Genomic DNA, 18,716 nt, shown 5'->3' with positions numbered 1-18,716 from the left:
AGGCTGTTGGCTGGAGGCCTCAGTTCCTCTCTTCATGGGCCTCTCCATGGGGTTGCTTGAGTGACCTCACAATGGTAGTTGGCTTACCTCAGAGCAAGCAATATAAGAGAGAAAGGCAGAAACCACAAAGCCCTTTATGACCAGCTTCAGAATCACACACCATTACCTTTGCTGTACTTTTTTGGCACATTAGAATGGCCTAGTTTACTTGAGGGCCGACTATACAAGGCGTGAATACACTCAGGCAAGGATCACTGGAGGTCATGTTGAGGCTGGCTGTTGTTGTTGTATGCGATCAAGTTGATTCCAACTCACAGCGATCCTATAAAACATAGTACAACTGCCCCAGAGAGTTTCCTAGGCTATAATTTTTATGGAATCAAATCACCATGTCTTTTCTCCCACAGAGCCATTGGTGGATTTGAACTGCCAACCTTTGAGTTAGTAGCCAAGCGTTTTAACAATTGTGCCACCAGGGCTGTCTCCCACTTTTAAAAGTTTACTATAAAAAATATAATAATAGATGTATGCAAAGATTTAACAATGAGGAGAGTATGTTCATTGCACTATTATTTGTATATTTTTTCATAATTTACATTTTTCTTGTTGAGAATGTACTCGGCAAAACATACACCAATTCAACAATTTCTACATGTACAATTCAGTGATACTGATTGCCATCTTCAAATCGTGCAACCATTCTCACCCTACTTTTCTGAGTTGTTCATCCCCTATTAACATAAACCCATGGCCCCCTAAGTTTTCTATCTTTTGAGTTGCTTTTGTCAATTTGATCCCATATAGTTAGATCTTAACAGAGCATAATGCTGCTTCTCAAAAGGAGAGTAGTGATCTGTAGAGGATGGCAGGGCTTTGCTCCAAAATCCTAAGGGTCTTCGCTGTGAGTCACCAAGAGGGGCCTGACAAGGACTTCAAACACCATCTCTCTCTGCTACTGACACTTCAAGCCCCATGGGATCAGCCAGATCATATGGCCCAAGTGGAAGAGCAGCTTGCATAACAGCCGGAACCTGTTGCAGAGCCTTCTCTTGTTCTGGGTCCCACTCAAAACGAGCAGCTTTTTGAGTCACTTGATAAATAGGCCAGAGTAGCACACCCAAATAAGGGATATGTTGCTCCCAAAATTCAAAGAGCCCCACTAAGCATTGTGCCTCCTTTTTAGTTGTGGGAGGAGCCAGATGTAATAACTTACCCTTCACTTTAGAAGGAATATCTCAATATGCCCCACATCACTGGATCCCTAGAAATTTCACTGAGATGAAAGTTACCTGAATTTTTGTGAGATTAATTTTCCACCCTCTAGCATGCAAATGTTTTAACAATAAGTCCAGTCATTAACACTTCTTCCTTACTAGGTCCAGTTGGCGTAATGTCATCAATTAATGGACTAGTGTGATGTCTTGTGGAAGGGAAAAGTGATCAAGGTCCCTGGGGACTAAATTATGACATAGGGCTAGAGAGTTGAGGTAGTTCTGAGGTAGGCAACCAAAGGCATATTGCTGGCCTTGTCAGCTGAAGGCAAATTGCTTCTGATGGTCTTTCAAAACAGGTATGGAGAAAAAGGCATTAGCTTCATACCAGGTAGCAGGAGATGTATTAATTTGCTGAAACAATGAAACTACGTCTGCAACAGCAGCTGCAATTGGAGTCACCACCTGGTTAAGTTTTTAATAATCTACCGTTGTTCTCCAAGATCCATCTGTTTTTTGCACAGGCCAAATAGGCAAGTTGAATGGGGGTGTGATGGGAATCACCACCCCTGCATCTTTCAAGCTCTTGATGGTGGCAGTAATCTCTGCAATCCCTCCAGGAATGTGGTATTGCTTTTCATTTGCTATTTTCCTAGGTAGGGGCAGTTCTAATGGCTTCCATTTGGCTTTTCCTTCCATAATAGCCCTTACTGTATTTGTCAGTGATCTAACGTGGGGGTTCTGCTAGTTGCTCAGTGTATCTACTCCAAGTATCCAGTCTGGAACTGGAGAAATCACTACAGGATGGGCCTGGGGACACACCGGATCTACTGTGAAAAGGACAAGAGTCAAGACTCCACTAATAACCTGCCCTCCATATGCCCCCACTCTGACTGGTGGGCCACAGTGATGTTTTGGGTCTCCTGGAATTAGTGTCAGTTCACCCAGAGTGTCTGATTATTTCCTTTTCCCAAATGAGCAGTCACTTTCATAAAAGGCTGTAGATTCCTTTGGGGAAGGCTGGGAGATTAACAGTATTAATTTTTGGCAGTGTATCAGAGTCCTTCCTCAGGGGGAGCCCCACCTTCATTCAAGGGGTTGTGGGTCTTTAAACTCACTCAAGTTTGGGAATTGAGGGACCATGACTCTATTCTGGTGATTCGAGTTAGACTACTGTTCACCCGACATAGAATTCATCTGTTTGTACAGATCAAGTAAATATTTAGTAGATTTCACTTCTAAGGACACCATGACTAAGTAGGCAACACCATAACGCCATACGAGTCAGACTATTCTGGTTACTGCTTTGACTCCAATGTCCATTACTATAACTCTGTGGTCAGACCACACCCAGTTCATGATGGGCAGCTCAGGTCACATTGCGACTTGGTGCCCCATGGTCAAGTGTTCAGTCTCTACTAAGGCCCAGTAACAAGCCAAAGTCTGTTTCTCAACCACACCACCCTAGTCTTTGTCGATTGAATGCAGCCACTTGGCCCCTACTATCGTGGCGTCCAATCAGCCGCATTGTAGTTGGGTGTCTTAATTCAGCTAGGGCAGTTTCCACTGTCAAATCTGATCTACATAAAATAGTGATTACAGTAGTCTTCAAGGATGCTGAGGCTCCCTTCACAAATTTGGCCTCACAGTTGTGGTAAAATGTGTGTCCTCTGAACACTCCATGTGTGGGTCTGTGGGTCTAACCTGATAAATCCACTCTAGCATGCCAATTTCCCTAAGCCTTTGGATACTGTGATGGTTAAGGTTGTGTGTCAACTTGGCTGGACCATGATTCTTGGTGGTTTGATAGTCATATGATGTTGTGATCACTTCCATGATGGGATCTGCTGTGAGTAGCCAACCAGTGGAAAGGGGTTTCCTTGGGCATGTGGACTGCATTGAATATAAGTGGATATTCTGGCAAGGCTTGTGGGCTTTTGCTCATTCTGGATCCTGCAGCTGGCTCCTGTTCATCTGACCTCCAGTTCTTGGGACCTGAGCTAGCAAGTTACCTGCAGTTTTGCCTGCTGATCTTAGGATTCATTGATCTTCCATAGCCTGTGAGAAAGAGCTCTGCTCTCTGACCTGCTGATCCTGGGTTTGCCAGCCCCTGTGGCTACATGTGTCAGAAGCCTCTACCCATGGACTTGGGACATTCCAGCCTCTGCAGTTGAGTGAGCCATTTCCTTGTTATAAATCTCTCTCTATATATATTTGGGAACCCTGGTAGCATAGTGGCTAAGAGCTACGGCTGCTAACTAAAAGGCCGGCAGTTTGAATCCACCAGGCACTCCTTGGAAACCCTGTGGGGCAGTTCTACTGTGTCCTATAGGGTCACTATGAGTCAGAATTGACTCAATGGCAATGGGTTTTTTTTTTTTTGTATATAAGTATTTACACACTTCACTGGTTTTTGCTTCTCTAGAGAACCCAGCCTAAGACAGATAACGTTCTTCTACAGCATACAAAGGCAAGTCTGGTACTTCAACTTGATTTAGTGTAGGCCACCACGTAATCCATGCTTCAGCAACCCAACCAAATAAACTATTAGATCCTTTCCTACTTCTCGAGCTGAAACTTTGAATGAAAGATCTGTGCTTATTGGATGCATATCAATAAACTCAGACTGATCCGTCTTTATGTTCCTTGCACCATTATCCCACTCCCTTAACAGCCATTCCCACACATATTCCCCAGGTTTCTGTTTGTACATGTTAGAAAAGTCAAGCAGTTCTTTTGGAGTTACTTCACCTTTTGGAACTCACTGGGACTTAAGTCTAGTTATGGGTCTAGAAGCCAAAATCTGTAGTGGGGAAGTGTTTCGAGAACATTCAGCATTGTTTCGTAAAGCATCTGTCTCAGATGATGCCCCAGGCAATGACTCATGCAAGGGCTCTTTAGACATAGCTGGGTTAATCTCATTAGATGGGAGTGGAGGAGCTAACGGTTTTACTGGGAAGGGTGGTTTAACAGACAAATGTGGAGTAATCTCTTCAGATGGGAGTGGTAGGGCCGGTTCTGTTGGCAGAAGTGAATCATGAATGTTTTCAAAGATGTCTAGAACGATGAATCGTTTCTAGAAAGTTTTCAATTTACTTTGCCCAGGTCTCTCACAGGAATCACTATCCATGGCAGCTATAGCCTTACGACATGTATTTCTTAAATAGTAAGACATGAAAGTTGAAATTACTCCTTGATCCATGGGCTGCAGAATGGATTTTGTGTTAACAACATTAATCTCCCTGTACGTCTTTATCAGAGCTCTTGGGTGGCCCAGTGCATGTCAGCAAGCCATAATATTTTGAAAGGAATCTTTTTTTTTTTTTTTTTCTGAGCAGTAGGTCTCAAAAGTAGGCTTAAAATATTCAGTAAACCATGTTGTAAACATGTGCTGTCATCCAGGCTTTTTATAGAGCACAGGCAGAGTAGATTTAGCATAATTCTTAAGGGCCCTAGAAATTTCAGAATGGTAAATGAGCATTGGCTTCAACTTAAAGTCACCAGCTCCTAACAAGAGAGTCAGCCTGTCCTCTGAACCTTCAAAGCCTGGCATTGACTTCTTCTGTCTAGCTATGAAAGTTCTAGACGGCATCTCCTTTCAACATAAGGCTGTTATGTCTACATTGAAAATCTGTTGTTTAGTGCAGTCATCTTCATCAATTATCTGAGCTAGATCTTGTTTATAACTGGCTGTAGCTTCTACATCTGCACTTGCCGTGTCACCTTGCACTTTACCTTATGGAGATGGCTTCTTTCCTTAAACCTCATTAACCAACCTCTGCTAGCTTCAAACTTTTCTTTTGCAGTTTCCCCCACCTTTCTCAGCCTTCACAGATTTGAAGAGAGTTAGGGCCTTGCTATTGTTGTAGGGGAAAAAACATCGCAAAGTTTAGTAAAGCAAAAAAAGTTTTATTCATCATATACTCAGAAAGACAAAAGTTGAGAAGCGGACAAGCATGCTGCCACAGCCATGTCTGCCCGAGTCCAAGGAAATTACAGAATAGAAGAAAGTGGGGAAACAGACAAGCATGTTGCTCGAGCCATGTCTGCCCGAGTCCAAGGAAGGTTACACAGTGGCCAGTATATATGAACATTACAAATAGGCAAAAGCATTGAAAGCTTCACCTTCTCGCAGATTGGCTAGAAACTGTGGTCTTACATTTTGAATTGTCTTTCTTAACAATCATTGGTACAGGTTTCAGTAACGGCAGTCAGGAGGGTCTTCATTGGTCAACAAATTTCTATTCACTATATATATATATTTTTTATATGTTAATAGAAAAAGATAAGAATGGAAAGTCTTTTGTGTTCTGGCTTATGAGAAAGATTCCCTAAAAGATATTTTCTAAGATTATTCTACGTATTGTCTTTACACCTCAGGACCCAGTTGTCCATGTGTCCTTGTGAGTCCTTGTCAGTCCAGCTCCAGCTGGGTCACATTCTCTATGCTCTAGGAGAGGGAATAACAACTCCAATATTATTTCCTAAATCACTGTGGATTAGGCTTTGGCTTAAGGGAATGTTGTGACTGGTTTGATCTTCTATCCAGACCACTAAAACTTCCTCCATATCAGCAGTAAGGCTGTTCTGGTTTTTTATCATTCGTGTGTTCACTGGAGTAGCCCTTTTAATTTTCTTCAAGAATTTTTCCTTTGCATTCACAACTTGGCTGTTTGGCTCAAGAGACCTAGCTTTCGGCCCATCTTGTCTTTTGACATGCCTTCCTCACTGAGCTGAATCATTTCCAGCTTTTGATTTAAAGTGAGAGACATGTGACTTTCCTTTCACTTGAATGCTTGGAGGCCATTGTAGGGTTATTAATTGGCCTAATTTCGATATTGTCATGCCTCAAGGAATAGGGAGGCCTGAGGAGAGGGAGAGAGACAGGGGAATGGCTGGTCGTTGGAGCAGTCAGAACACACACAACATTTATCTTTTAAGGTAGCAGTCGTGTATGGGTATGGTTTGTGGTGCCCCAAAACAATTACAACAGTAACATCAAAGATGACTAATCACAGATCATAGTAACAGATATAATAATAACGAAAAAGTTTTAAATATTGTGAGAATCACCAAAATGTGACACAGAGACATGAAGTGAGCACATGCTGTTGGAAAAATCGTGCTGATAGACTTGCTTGATACACGGTCGCCACAAACCTTCAATTTGTAAAAAACGCATTATCTGCAAAGTGCAATAAAACGAGGTATGCCTGTATATTGCGCTGTTGGTGGGTGGAGTTTTTCCTTCTTCATACCTTTAGTGTGCTTCCCAAACTTTCTGCAGTAAGCACATGGCACCAAACCAAAAAACCAAACCCACTGCCGTCGAGTCAATTCCAACTCATAACGACCCTTTAGGACAGAGTAGAACTGCCCCGTAGAGTTTCCAAGGAGCGCCTGGCCGATTCAAACTGCTGACATTTTGTTTAGCAGAGGTAACACTTAACCACTATGCCACCAGGGCCCCTGCACATGGCACACCACCCTAAAAACAACAACAACAAATAACTCTTTGGCTTCCAGTTGATTCTGACTCCTTGCGACCCCAAGTTTTTCAGAGTAAAACGGCTCCAGTAGAGCTTTTTTTTTTTGCTGTAATCTTTATGGAAACAGATCGCTTGGTGTCACTGGGTGGGTTCAAACAGCCAACCTTTACGCTAGTAGTTGAGGACAAACTGTGCCACCCAGGAACCTTCTCTGTTGGTCTCTTTATCCTTCTATCTGTTATCTGCATCTTCCTTCAAGCACTTGCCTCTGCCAGGTACAGTTCTGTGGCCACTCCTTACATTATCTTTATAATCAGATAAAAAAGAAAAAGAAAGGACTTAAAAACTGACTCTTGGTGCTTTTATCTGATCCCTAATCAAAGTTCCTCCCTTTCCAGGTGAGTTTCCCAACACCCCTTGGAAGTCACTTCCATTCCAGCCAAGGCTTCTTCGAGAGACCGGGCGACGGACCAATCAGAGCCCTGCTGTGGAGCAAAGGCGTGGGTGGGGTTGGGGTTGGAGGCAGTCTGGGTGTCAGTCCTGGGGCTGGAGGCTGTTGCCGGGCTTTTCGGCTGGAGGAACCTGGAGTTCCCCTGTGGCTGAACAGGTTGGGGTCGAGTTTTCGGTCGCGCAGCGCGCTGGATAGCTGGCGGACACACATTTCTTTAGAACATTTGAACGACAGGCAGGTGCTGGGGGTGCAGATGAGGCGTCCATCCTGATTTTTACAAGGGTCACTGCAGCGCTGCGGGGATTGCCTATTATGCTTGGTATGCCTGTTTGTTTTGGTCGTTCTATCTTCCGGGATCCTCTATCCTGTGCGGCACCTCAGCGCCCTTGCCCACTCCGTCACCTCGAGTCCAGTAGGCAAACCCACTCGTCCAGGTTACAGGCGCAGCGGGAGCAGCCAAAGCGCCTGTGGGAGAAGCTCACCTTCAGTGCTCCAGGCAGAGGGCCGGGCTGGCTGGCCAAGTGGAGACAAGCTAAGGCTGGAGAACTCTCCCTCCTTGACAAGCCCACTCTGCTGAGGATGCCCACCACCCAGGGGCGGATTGCCCAACGGGCAAGGTAAGCACAGTGCTTACCTTGCTTACCAAATCATCTGTAGGGAGCAACTTCATTTTTTTCATCACATCAAAGATTCTGCTTCTAGGTATAGCTGGCATCTATCTCTACCAACCCCACAGTACCTTCCAACCGAATCAAAGCCTCTTTTCACATTTAGAACCCCCATAGGGGCAGATGATCCAGTAAACAAGGTAAGCATGGGCTTTGATGTGGTGAAACACATGCGAAATTGTTCACTACAGGTTAGTAAATAAGCACAAGTAAACCTGTGCTTACCTTGCTTAGTGAACAGTCCGCCCCTGCCACTGCCCATCATCCACATCTCTTGGGGAAGACCCTGCCTAGGGGAGTTGGAGTGGTGCTTTGGGAGGCTACCGGGGACCAAAATGTGGCCCCTGGGGACAGGAACAGGGTTGGGAGCTGGCAGACGGACCCTCTGCAAGGCCACGTTTACACCCCTGGACCCAGCAATGTGGCCTTGGGGCTGTGATTCCGATGCTGAGTCTCATGGGCAGTTGGGAAGACGGGAGGAGACAGGCATTTGGGGACACTAACTCATGGGCTAGGCGAACACGCCTCCTGGAGCTGTGCAGTGGCCAGCCCTGCATTTAAGCTTCACAACAAACCAAGCAGTAGGTACTACTGTTATTATCCCCATTTTACAGGTGAGGAAACTGAGGTTCACAGGACCACATAGCTGCTGAGTGGAAGAGGCAGCTACAGACCCCAGCAGCCGGCCTCCCATGCACCCTCAGTAGGAACTGCTGTTCTGTCCTGGCCGTGAGGTGGTGACTCCTGAGTGGGTGCTTCCCCTGGCTGCACACCACTGCTGGGCCAGACTGGCAGAGAACAAGACAGTTCAGGGCAGCTCAGGCCCTCGAGCTGCCACAGGGGCCACCGTCAAGGCTTGAACAGCAGAGGGGCACAGGGTGGACCAGGGTGACCAGGGTCACTTCTCTTGGGGCCAGGTGAGCTCTGCTAGTGCCTGCCCTGTGCCTGTAGGTGACAGGAAGGGTGGCATGAGGTCAGAGGCCAGAAGTCAGATGGGAACACCAGCTCTGGGGTGGGTTCTAACACCTGTCCTCACTCCCTCAGACCCTTGCCTCCACTACTGCCTGGGGTTTGGTCAAAGACAGAGAGCAATTACTGTCACCAGGACCAGGGGTCTCAGAAGCTTTCTCTCCTCTTTTAAAAATTCTGGCCATATTTGAAAATGGTAGTATTTATTTCCTGCCTTGTGTTTTTCCTTAAGATTTCAGAAATTTGCTTAAGAACACATGCTGGTTAGCGTGGGCTCAGATGATCTTTCTCTTTCTTCTCTTACTTGGGCCCAGGTGAGGATGGAGGGTGCCATTGACTCTTCCTGAGCTGGGTTCCAGGGCAACATGACACCTCTGGTCACAGAAACATCCAGATAAGTGAAATTGTATTCTTTATCTCAAGGTTAGGGATAAAAACAAACCATGAAGGCAGCAAGAGAGATTTTTTTTTTTAAAGCAGCTTCACAAGTTGTCCTTCTTCATGGCCCAGTCTTGACCTTGAGAGACTAGAGCCAGAGAGCTCAATGCATTCCCCAGTCTCCAGCGTTCAGCCTGGGGCTAGCCACCAGAGTGGGTTTATAAGCCAGCTGCTCTTACCTACTAGGAATGGACTAGGCTTCGAGTAATAGAAATGGGATTGTTTTTCTCACATCACTAGATCACATCTGGGCATCTGCTGGCCTTGCATGATGTGGTCTGGGCAGTATCTCTGGGATGCTCTTAGCCTTTTCCTCAGGCTGGCCACCTCATGGTCACAATACAACTGCCACAGCTCCAGATACCACATCTGTGTGCAGGTCAGGAAGAAAGAGGAAGGAGCTGTTAGCCCCAGATGCTGTGTCTTATGCTTGCCAGGAAGAAAGAGGGAGGAGCTCCACTAGCCATATCCGTCCCTCTTTATCATAAAGTGCAAGCCCAGCATTTCCCCAGCTAACTTCCCTATAAGTGTCAGAGCCACCCTTTGTTGCAACAGAGGCTGGGAGAACACAGAAAAGAATTGACCCAGTCTTAACCTGTCATCTGGGGTTGACACACTGTCCCTCTGGGTAGAGAATGTCACCCAATATCCATTCTTTTCCTCTTAATTTTGGTTATTGAACCCCCAAATTTCATCTGGGCCCATGGTTTCCCCAAATAAATCATACATTTCCCTGTCTCCTTTTCAGGTAGGCCTGTCCATGTGACTAAGGTCTGACCAAGAAGATGTGAGCAGAAATGATATCTACAACTTCTGGGTCCAGCTCTTAAATGAAAGGGGTGTACCCTCATTTCCCACTCCCTGCTCTTGCTGGCCAGAACGAAGATGTAATGGCAGGACAGAGGCAGCCACCTTGGACAACAACATGGGAACTGCATGTCGAAGAGGCAGAGCATCAAGGTAGAAGGCGCCTGGGTTCAGATAACTTCATGGGGGAGAGCACCAGGCTAGCTCAGACTGTATGTGGGTAAGGAATGACGTCTCTATTGTTTTAAGTCCTGCCATTGTGGGATCTTCGTCAGAGCATTCAAGCTGATATTCTAGTACACCACCTCAACACAACTGGACCTTTGTTAGTAAGAAAGAAGGGAGAGTGGCTTAGGGAGGCATTAATGCAGGAAAACCATCCTCCTAGCTCCCTGCTCAGTCAAGTCGGTGAAATATGCCATTCTTCAGCTCCAGTGGCTACCTTGTTCATCAGATGTCACTCCTTCTCTTCTCCAGACAAAACCTTCTCACCATCTTCAACCTTTCCTTTTGCACAGTTTTGAGTCCCTTTTCATCACAATTCCTTGTCTTGGGTCTCCCTCTAATGGATTCGAGCCTCCCTAAAATAGTGGGCCCCCTGGGATGGGGCAGGCCTGGAGTAGAATGAGACGTAATGTGGTTGTTAAACGTCAACTGCCACTAACAAGAGAGAGGCACAGATCTTGGAGGCTCTGACTGATGTGTTTTGACAACTGCACGGACTATCAGGAATACCAAGATTTAGAACATTGCTATCCCCTGGAAAATTCCCTCATGTCCCTTTCCAGTCAATCCTCACCTCCACTAGAGAGGCTACCATTGTTCTGATTTTTTTTCAAAATAGACTGATTTTTCTTGTTCTAGAATTGCAAATAAATGAGTCATTTATTATGTACTCTTTTGTGTCTGGCTCCTTTCACTCAACAAAGTGTTCTGGAGACCCACCTCTGTTGTTGCAAGCATCTTTTTCATAGCCAAGGCTGTTCCACTGTACAGGTGCACTGCATTTTGTTCTGCTTTTCACCTGGTAAGACACATTTGTGTGTACTCCAGTTTGGGGCTGTTATAAATAAAGCTACTCTTAATATTTGTGTGAGTGCTTCTGTGAATAGGTGTTTACATTTCTCTTGGGTAAATAGAGTGGAATTTTTGGGTTGCACAGTAAATGTGTATGTAGTTTTATAAGAAACAGGCAGGTCTTTTTCCAAAGTAGCTGACCCTGTATACCAGCAATGTATGGGTTCCAGCTGCCCCCGTCCTCCCTCTCCAGCACTGAGGAGTCTTCTTCATTTTCTCCATTACAAACAGTTTGGAGTGGCATCTCATTGAGGTTTAATTAGCACTTTCCGGGTAACTATGTTGAGTATGTTCTCGTCTGCTCCTTAGCCATTTGTAGCTCTGCTTTTCTGAAGTGCCTGTTTGAGTAGTTGGCTCATCTCTTCTTAGCATTGGTTTTTTTTTTGAAGTTCTTTATATATTATGTATACATGTCCCTTATACATGTCCCTTTGCAGATATACCAATCCAAAAATCAAACCCATTGCTGTTGAGTTGATTCCGACTCATAGCAATCCTATAGGACAGAGTAGAACTGCTCCCATAGGGTTTCCAAAGAGTGACTGGTGGATTCGAACTGTCAACCTTTTGGTTAATAGCCAAGTTCTTAACCATTATGCCACCAGGGCTCCTTTCAGATATAACCCAAAAACCCGTTGCTGTCAAGTCGATTCCAACTCACAGAGACTCTATAGCACAGAGTAGAGCTGCCCCACAGGGTTTCCATGGAGCACCTGGTGGATTCAAACTAACAGCCTTTTTGGTTAGTAGCCAAACTCTTAACCAGTATGCCACCAGGGTTTCCCTTTTAGATATAAGTATTGTAAATATTTTTTCCAAGTCTATGTCTTGCCTATTATCTTCTTAATGGTGTTTTTTGATGAGCAGAGTTTTAAATTCTATGAAATGCAATTTATCAGATTTTAACGGTTACTTCTCTTGATGTTTTGTGCAAAGGTCTCTTTGTACCCAAGGCTACTGTGCCAGCTAGTGATTTATTGGGCCTCAATTCCGGGTTCATCCTCAGCCTGGCTCTGTGACGAGGGCCAACTTCCTCTAAGCATCGCTCCTTCGCAGTGAGTGCAATGTCAAACTTTCTCAGCAGAGGGCTCTGGAAGGACATTGCAGGAGGAAAGACCTCAGCTTTTTGGGTTGGTGCACAGGGCCTCAATGGGGTGGGGACAGCTGTACCCAGTGATGAGCCTGGAATGTGCTGCCCTGTGGACGCTGACCTGACGGTCTTCCCCATACTCCGCTCTCTGAGGGCCTGCGTGCTGAGCCCATCTGCGTGTTGCGCGGGCTACCTGGCGCCTAGCAATTGCAGACAGTTCTGGCCGGTAGGACAGCACGCCACTCTGATGTCCAGTGGGCTGCATGCAACCGGCCTTCCCCGAAGAGGCCTCACCTCCCCATCCCCGCACCCTGTGTCATTCTTGTCAGTGTTTGTTCATTTTTATATTAAACTTCTCCTGGTTAAGTCACTGTGTGACTTCTGTCTCTTGATTGGACACACACTGGTACAGTCACAAAGATATTCTGCATTGTCTTCCAGAAGCTTTATGGTTCTGGGTTTTATGTGCAGTGTAGATTTGATGGTGAATGCAGAGGCAACGATGATGGAGATTACTTACTTGATGCCTGCTGGGTGTCCAGGCCAGGGGGTGAGGCTCAGGGAGGGAACGTGGGCGGGGACCTGAATCCTCCAAAGCCTGCAGGTGCGGCTTAGGGTTTAGAATGAAAACAAGCACACCTGGCCTGAAACTTTTGCTTTGTACTCCTGCAACCCATCTCTCTCATACACACACACAACTCCAAACTCCACAATAGGCCATAAGCCTATTTTCACAAGTATTTACAGTGGAAGAGCACCAGGTTTGGACTCAGATCCTGGGCTCTGAAGCCGCCACCAGTGAGGGGGCATGATCTTCACTGCCCCAGAGCTCCAGTAAAGCTCACCCTAAAAGGAATCAGAGGAAGATCTAATTCAACTGAAAAAGGTTTCTGTCAGAGGAGCACGTAGCAGACACGTGTTATTAGGGGCAAGCCCTCCACCCAGGACACCGAGGGCTGGAAACCCTGGGTGGTGTTGGCCCCCGAAGACCAAAGACCGGTGACCAATAGCTGCAGCGGGGCTGGGGCTGGGGCTGGGGCTGGGGCTGAGTTAGTGGGTTGAGTTCGTGTTCATGTTCTTTTCTGGATCAGCTTTTCTCCCATGCTCGCAAAGTCCTCCCAGGGTTTCAGGCCTGGGTTCATGTCTACCCCACCCCAGTCATAGTTGCATGACTTGGTTCTGCTTCTCAGCTGGAGCACCTCCAAAAGCCAGGCACTGGGTATAATGAGCCCTGGTGGCACAGTGGGTAAGTGCTTGGCTGCTAATCCAAAGGTTTGAACCCACCAGCTGCTCCACAGGAGAAAGACGTGGCAGTCTACTTCCATAAAGATTACAGCCTTGGAAACCCTATGGGGCAGTTCTACTCTGACCTATAGGGTCACTATGAGTCAGAACTGACTCAAAAGGCAACGTCTTTAATTTTGATTTGGTGCTGGTTATTTTTTTTTCCTCTTGTTTTTGTTGTTGGGAATGTACACAGCAAAACGCAGATGAATTCAACAGTTTCTACATGTACCATTTAGTGACACTGATTGCAGTCTTCGAGTTGTGCAGCCAGTCTCACCCTCTTTTTCTGAGTCGTTCCTCCTTCAATACCATAAACTCACTGGCCCCAAAGGTTCCTGTCTAGTCATTCGAGTCGCTAATGTCAATTTGATTCCATATGGATAGTGCTGAAAAGAGCCTAATGCTTAAGGCAGGTCTTTTTGCTAGTTAAGCTAAACTATTGTTTGGTTTTAAGATGACTTCAGAGGACATCTCTGGTTTAATGTTTAAAGATTATCTCAGGGCAATAGTTTCAGGGGCTCATCTACCCTCCATAGCTCTAGAAAGTCTAGAGTCCCCAAGAATTTGAAATTCTGTTCTGTAGTTTCCCTCTTTTGATCAGGATTCTTCTATGGAATCTTTGGTCAAAATATTCAGTAATGGTAGCCGTGCACTATCCAGCTCTTCTGGTTTCATGGTAAAGGAAGCCGTTGTTCATGGAGGCAATTAACCACACATTCCATATCCTCCTTCTATCCCTGACCCTCCTTCTTTCTCTGTTGTTCCAGGTGAATAGAGGCCAATTGTGATTGGATGGCCGCTTGCAAGCTTTTAAGACTCCAGGCACTATGCTATGAACTAGGAGGTAGAACAGAGCCACTAAACACGTTATTAGGCCAATTAACTGGAATGGCCTTGTTAATTGAAACCATGACCCTAAACCTCCAAACCAAGGAACCACATCCCATGAGGTGTTTGGTTGTACACAAGCAGCCTCAGCAGCTCCTCTTTTTTTTTGTATTGCTGTAAATATGTCTGTCACACAACTTTTGCCAATTCAACTTTTTACAGGTGTGTAACTTATTGACAGCAATTACATTAATCTGTTGATGGGCATTTAGGTTGTTCTGACCTTTTGGCTATTGTGAATAGCGCTGCAATGAACATTGGTGTACAAGTCTCTTTTTGAGTCTCTGCTTTCAAGCCTTTCAGGTATATACCTAGGAGTGGGGTTGCTGTGTTGGTGCTGGGTGTTTTATGAGCTCTGTACTCTAAGACACTTCTGAGAAGTTTCTGGACACTTCTACTTATATCTGATAGCTAGAACTTAATCACAGGGTCATAAAGGAAGCTGGGGCATATTGTTTCTATTCTAGGCTGCCATGTTAACATCCATCTAAAATTCAGAGGTTCTATGACTGAGGAAGACGAGAATGAATAGAGGAGAACACTCAGCTGTCTCTGTCACATATGCTTTATTTCAATAAAAACCCCAAAACCCATCGAGTCGATTCCAACTCGTAGCAACCCCACAGGATTTCCAAGGCTGTACATCTTTAGGGGAGCAGACTGCTACATTTTTCTTCTCTGGAACAGTTGGTGTGTTTGAATCGCCAACCTTTTGGTTAGCAGCCAAACACTTTAACCACTGTGACACCAAGGGCTCCTTCCTTATCTCAATAACTTCTAACAATTTTTTAAAGTTTAAATCTTATTTTTCATTAAGTAGCCAAGCCACACAATATGAAATTCAAAAGACACAAAATGTTTCATTGTGAGCCCTCTCTCTTCCACTTCACCCTCCCCAGTGGCACCTAGTGTTACCTGAACTCAAAGTGTGGTCCTGGACCAGCAGTAGCACCGGAAACTTGTCAGAAGTGCATGTTCTCAGGCCCCTACCCAAAATGTGCTGAGTCAGAATCCCTGATGGTGGAGTGGGAACCTGTCAGCAGGCCGGCCCTCCAGGGGGTCCCACGCCTGCAGAGTTCTGAGAACCACAGACTGCTCAGTCAGGAAGCACAATGTATCTGTAGATCCCCTGCTGTGTTTGCACCAACGGGAACCCACTGCCCACATCATCTGCCCCGACTGTCTCACTCGGCAATACTCAGCACCATTAGAAGTCTTGGTTTTTAAGCAGCTTTATTGAGATACAGTCCACAGCCACACAATCTGTCCACTTAACAGTGTTCATGGAGTTGTGCAGCTATCACCACAATTTTAGGACATTTTAACTGTTCTTTTTGTTTTTACTCGAACTGTTAAAAAGTCATATTCAAATGACTCAAAAACAAAAACAGAAAAGTTCTCCCCTCCATCTCACCCCGTCTGCTCAGTCCCCCACTAGCCCGGGTAACCACTGCTGTTGGTGTCTTCTGGTTCTTTCCAGCATTTCTTCATGCACAGTGAGCTCACACAGGCCTGCACTTTGTATCATCCTCAACCCTTCTCTCAGCTCCCCCTCACCCCCGCAGGCCTAAAGGGCTGGAAGCTCAGAGGGCTCTGTGTGCCACCAATGAGGTGTTTCTTCAGTGCGAAGTCAGTAGTGGGGCTGCCAGCTCCTGCGCTCCCTCCCAAACACCCCGAGAAAGACCCCATGCTTTGCCCTGGAGTCCCACCCTTGGCGCCCTGTGGCCTGCATTTGTTAAATCTGTGCCGCAAGACTGTAAGCTCGCTGAGACAGTGTCTTTGCTTCTCTCCACCACCTTGCACTCCACCGGGACTCTGCACATGGCGCATCCTTACAAAGGTTCGTTGAATGAATGAATGATTGAGTGAATGAATAAGTCAGTCAACCCCCTCACGGTAGCGTGGTCAGGATAAAAAGAGAAAACATCAGCAGTGTCTAGGGCTACTTTCCAGGAAAATGAAAGTAGCCTCGAGCACAGATTATCAGTCTGTCAAGCTCAATGTTTTCCTAATTTAGGTGGTCTAAGCATCCCTAATTACATTCTGCGTGGTTGGGAACAGGAGAAAGGCTGACTTGGCGCTCCAAGTCCGCAGTTCCCGTTGCCGTTGAATCGACTCATGGCGGCCCTATAGAACCCAGTAGAACTGCCCCATAGAGTTCCCAAGGAGCGCCTGGTGGATTTGAACTGCCAACCTTTTGGTTAGCAGACGTAGCTCTTGACCACTATGCCACCAAGGTTTCCAGGGAAATTACAGGGCCAGAGATATCCCCAGCTGCCAGCAGGGGGAGCAGAGCACAGAGAAGCTGAGAACAGGGCCTACTATCCCAGAGGAGGCGTGCAGGGGAAAGGAGGGAGAGCCAGGAACTGAGAGGGAAAGGGAGCATGAGAGGAGAGAGGGGAGGACTTGGCCAGAAGAATGTGGCAAATTTAGTCAAAGAACATTGTTGGGCACAAGAAAGCAAAGAAAAAGATAGATTGGATGAACTTCATCAAAATTAAATCTTTTATGTTTCAAAGGGCACTATCAAAAAAGTAAAAAGACAATCTACAGAATAGGAAAGATATTTGCAAGTTGTTACAGATTGAATTCTGTCCCCCCAAAATGTGTGTCAACTTGGCTATGCCATGATTCCCAGTATTGTATGATTGTCTACCATTTTGCCATCTGATGTGATTTTCGTATGTGTTGTAAATCCTCCCTCTATGATGTTAATGGGAGCCCTAGTGGCACAGTGGTTAAGAGCTCAGGCTGCTAACCAAAAAGGTTGGCAGTTCAAATCCACCAGCCACTACTCAGAAACCCTATGGGGGCAGTTCTACTGTGTATAATAGGGTCTCCATGAGTAGGAATCTACTTGACAGCAAAGGTTGTTTTTAAATGATATAATGAAGTGGGATTAGTGGCAGTTACGTTAATAAGACAGGACTCAGTCTGCAAGACTAAATTGTGTCTTAAGTCAATCTCTTTTGAGATATAAAAGAGAGAACAAGCAGAGAGACAGGGGGACCTCATATCACCAAGAAACAAGAGCCAGGAGAATAGCACATTCTTTGGATTCTGAGTCTCTCCACTGAAAAGCTCCTTGACCGGGGAAGACTGATGACAAGGACCTTCCCCTAGAGCTGACAGAGAGAGAAAGCCCTCCCCTGGAGCTGGCACTCTGAATTCAGACTTCTAGCAAACTAAACTGTGAGAGAATAAATTTCTGTTTGTTAAAGCCATCCACTTGTGGTATTTCTGTTATAGCAACACTAGATAACTAAGACACAAATCATATATCTGATACAAGTCTAGTGTCCAGAATATATAAAGAACTTCTACAACTCAACAACAAAAAGACAAATAACCCATTGGAATATGGGAAAAGAACATGAATAAGCATTTCTCCAAAGAAGAAATATAAATGGCCAGTGAGCACATGAAAAGATGCTCAACGTCATTAATTATCAGGGAAATGTAAATCCAAACCATAATAAGATACCTCTTCACACCCATTAAGATGGTTATAATCATGAAGTCAGATGATGGCAAGTGTTGACTAGGACGCAAAGGAACTGGAACACTTGTACATTGCTGGTGGGAACATAAAATGGTGCAGCCATTGTGGAAAACAGTTTGGTGGATCCTCAGTTAAACATAGAATTACCACATGATTCAGCAATTCCGCTTAGCTATATACAAAAACTTGTACATACATGTTCATAGCATTATTCATACTCGTGAAAAAGTGTAAACAACACAAACGCCCATCCACAGATGAATGGATAAACAAAATGTGGTATATTCAGCTGCAAAAATAAATGAAGTTCTGATATATGCTATGACATGGATAAACCTTGAAAACATTATGTTAAGTGGAAGAAGCCAGTCACAAAAGGTCACATACTGTATGATTGCATTTATAAGAAATATCCAGAATGGGTAAATCCATAGAACAGAAAACAGATTGGTGGTTGCCAGGGGCTGGGAGAAGGAGAGAGTGGGTAGGGGTCTTTTCTGAGGTGACAAAGATGTTCTAGAACTAGGAAGTGGTAATGGTCACACAGCCTTGTGAGCCTACTAAAACCACTGAATAGTATAATTTAAAAGGTTGAATTTTATGGTATATGAATTATATCACAATTTAAATTAAAAAAAAAAGTTTTTTGGACAGTGTGAAAATTTGGTGGCGGAGGGTCAATCAGGTCCCTGCCATGCTGGGCCTTGGCCACCTCCAGGGTGTCCTTAAGCCTTTCTGCCCAATTTCCACACATGTTCAGCTTTGTGTCTCGTGATACTTTCTCTGGGCTGAAACAAGATGGAAAATTATAATTTGGTAGATAGGAGTGTGCTACAAGG

At 45.3% G+C, this 18,716-nt stretch overlaps 1 long non-coding RNA gene across 6 annotated transcripts in view; it reads left to right on the top strand.

Annotated features, from left to right (window-relative positions):
* The window catches only part of LOC111748131 (uncharacterized), a 45,489-nt gene extending 32,340 nt beyond the window's left edge, over positions 1-13,149 (top strand). Inside the window, exons 3-5 of one of the 6 annotated variants that reach the window (XR_010322934.1) lie at positions 3,269-3,380; positions 7,099-8,736; positions 9,103-9,967. This is a non-coding gene — a long non-coding RNA (uncharacterized LOC111748131). The other 5 variants (XR_010322935.1, XR_010322932.1, XR_002784078.2 and 2 more) reach the window with 5 other exon arrangements.
* The last annotated feature ends 5,567 nt before the right edge of the window (positions 13,150-18,716 follow it).

Source organism: Loxodonta africana, chromosome 9 (genome assembly GCF_030014295.1).
Source record: "Loxodonta africana isolate mLoxAfr1 chromosome 9, mLoxAfr1.hap2, whole genome shotgun sequence".
Classification (NCBI taxonomy): Eukaryota; Metazoa; Chordata; class Mammalia; order Proboscidea; family Elephantidae; genus Loxodonta; species Loxodonta africana.
The sequence above is the reverse complement of the archived record's forward strand: the minus strand, read 5'-3'. Positions and strand labels throughout refer to the sequence as shown.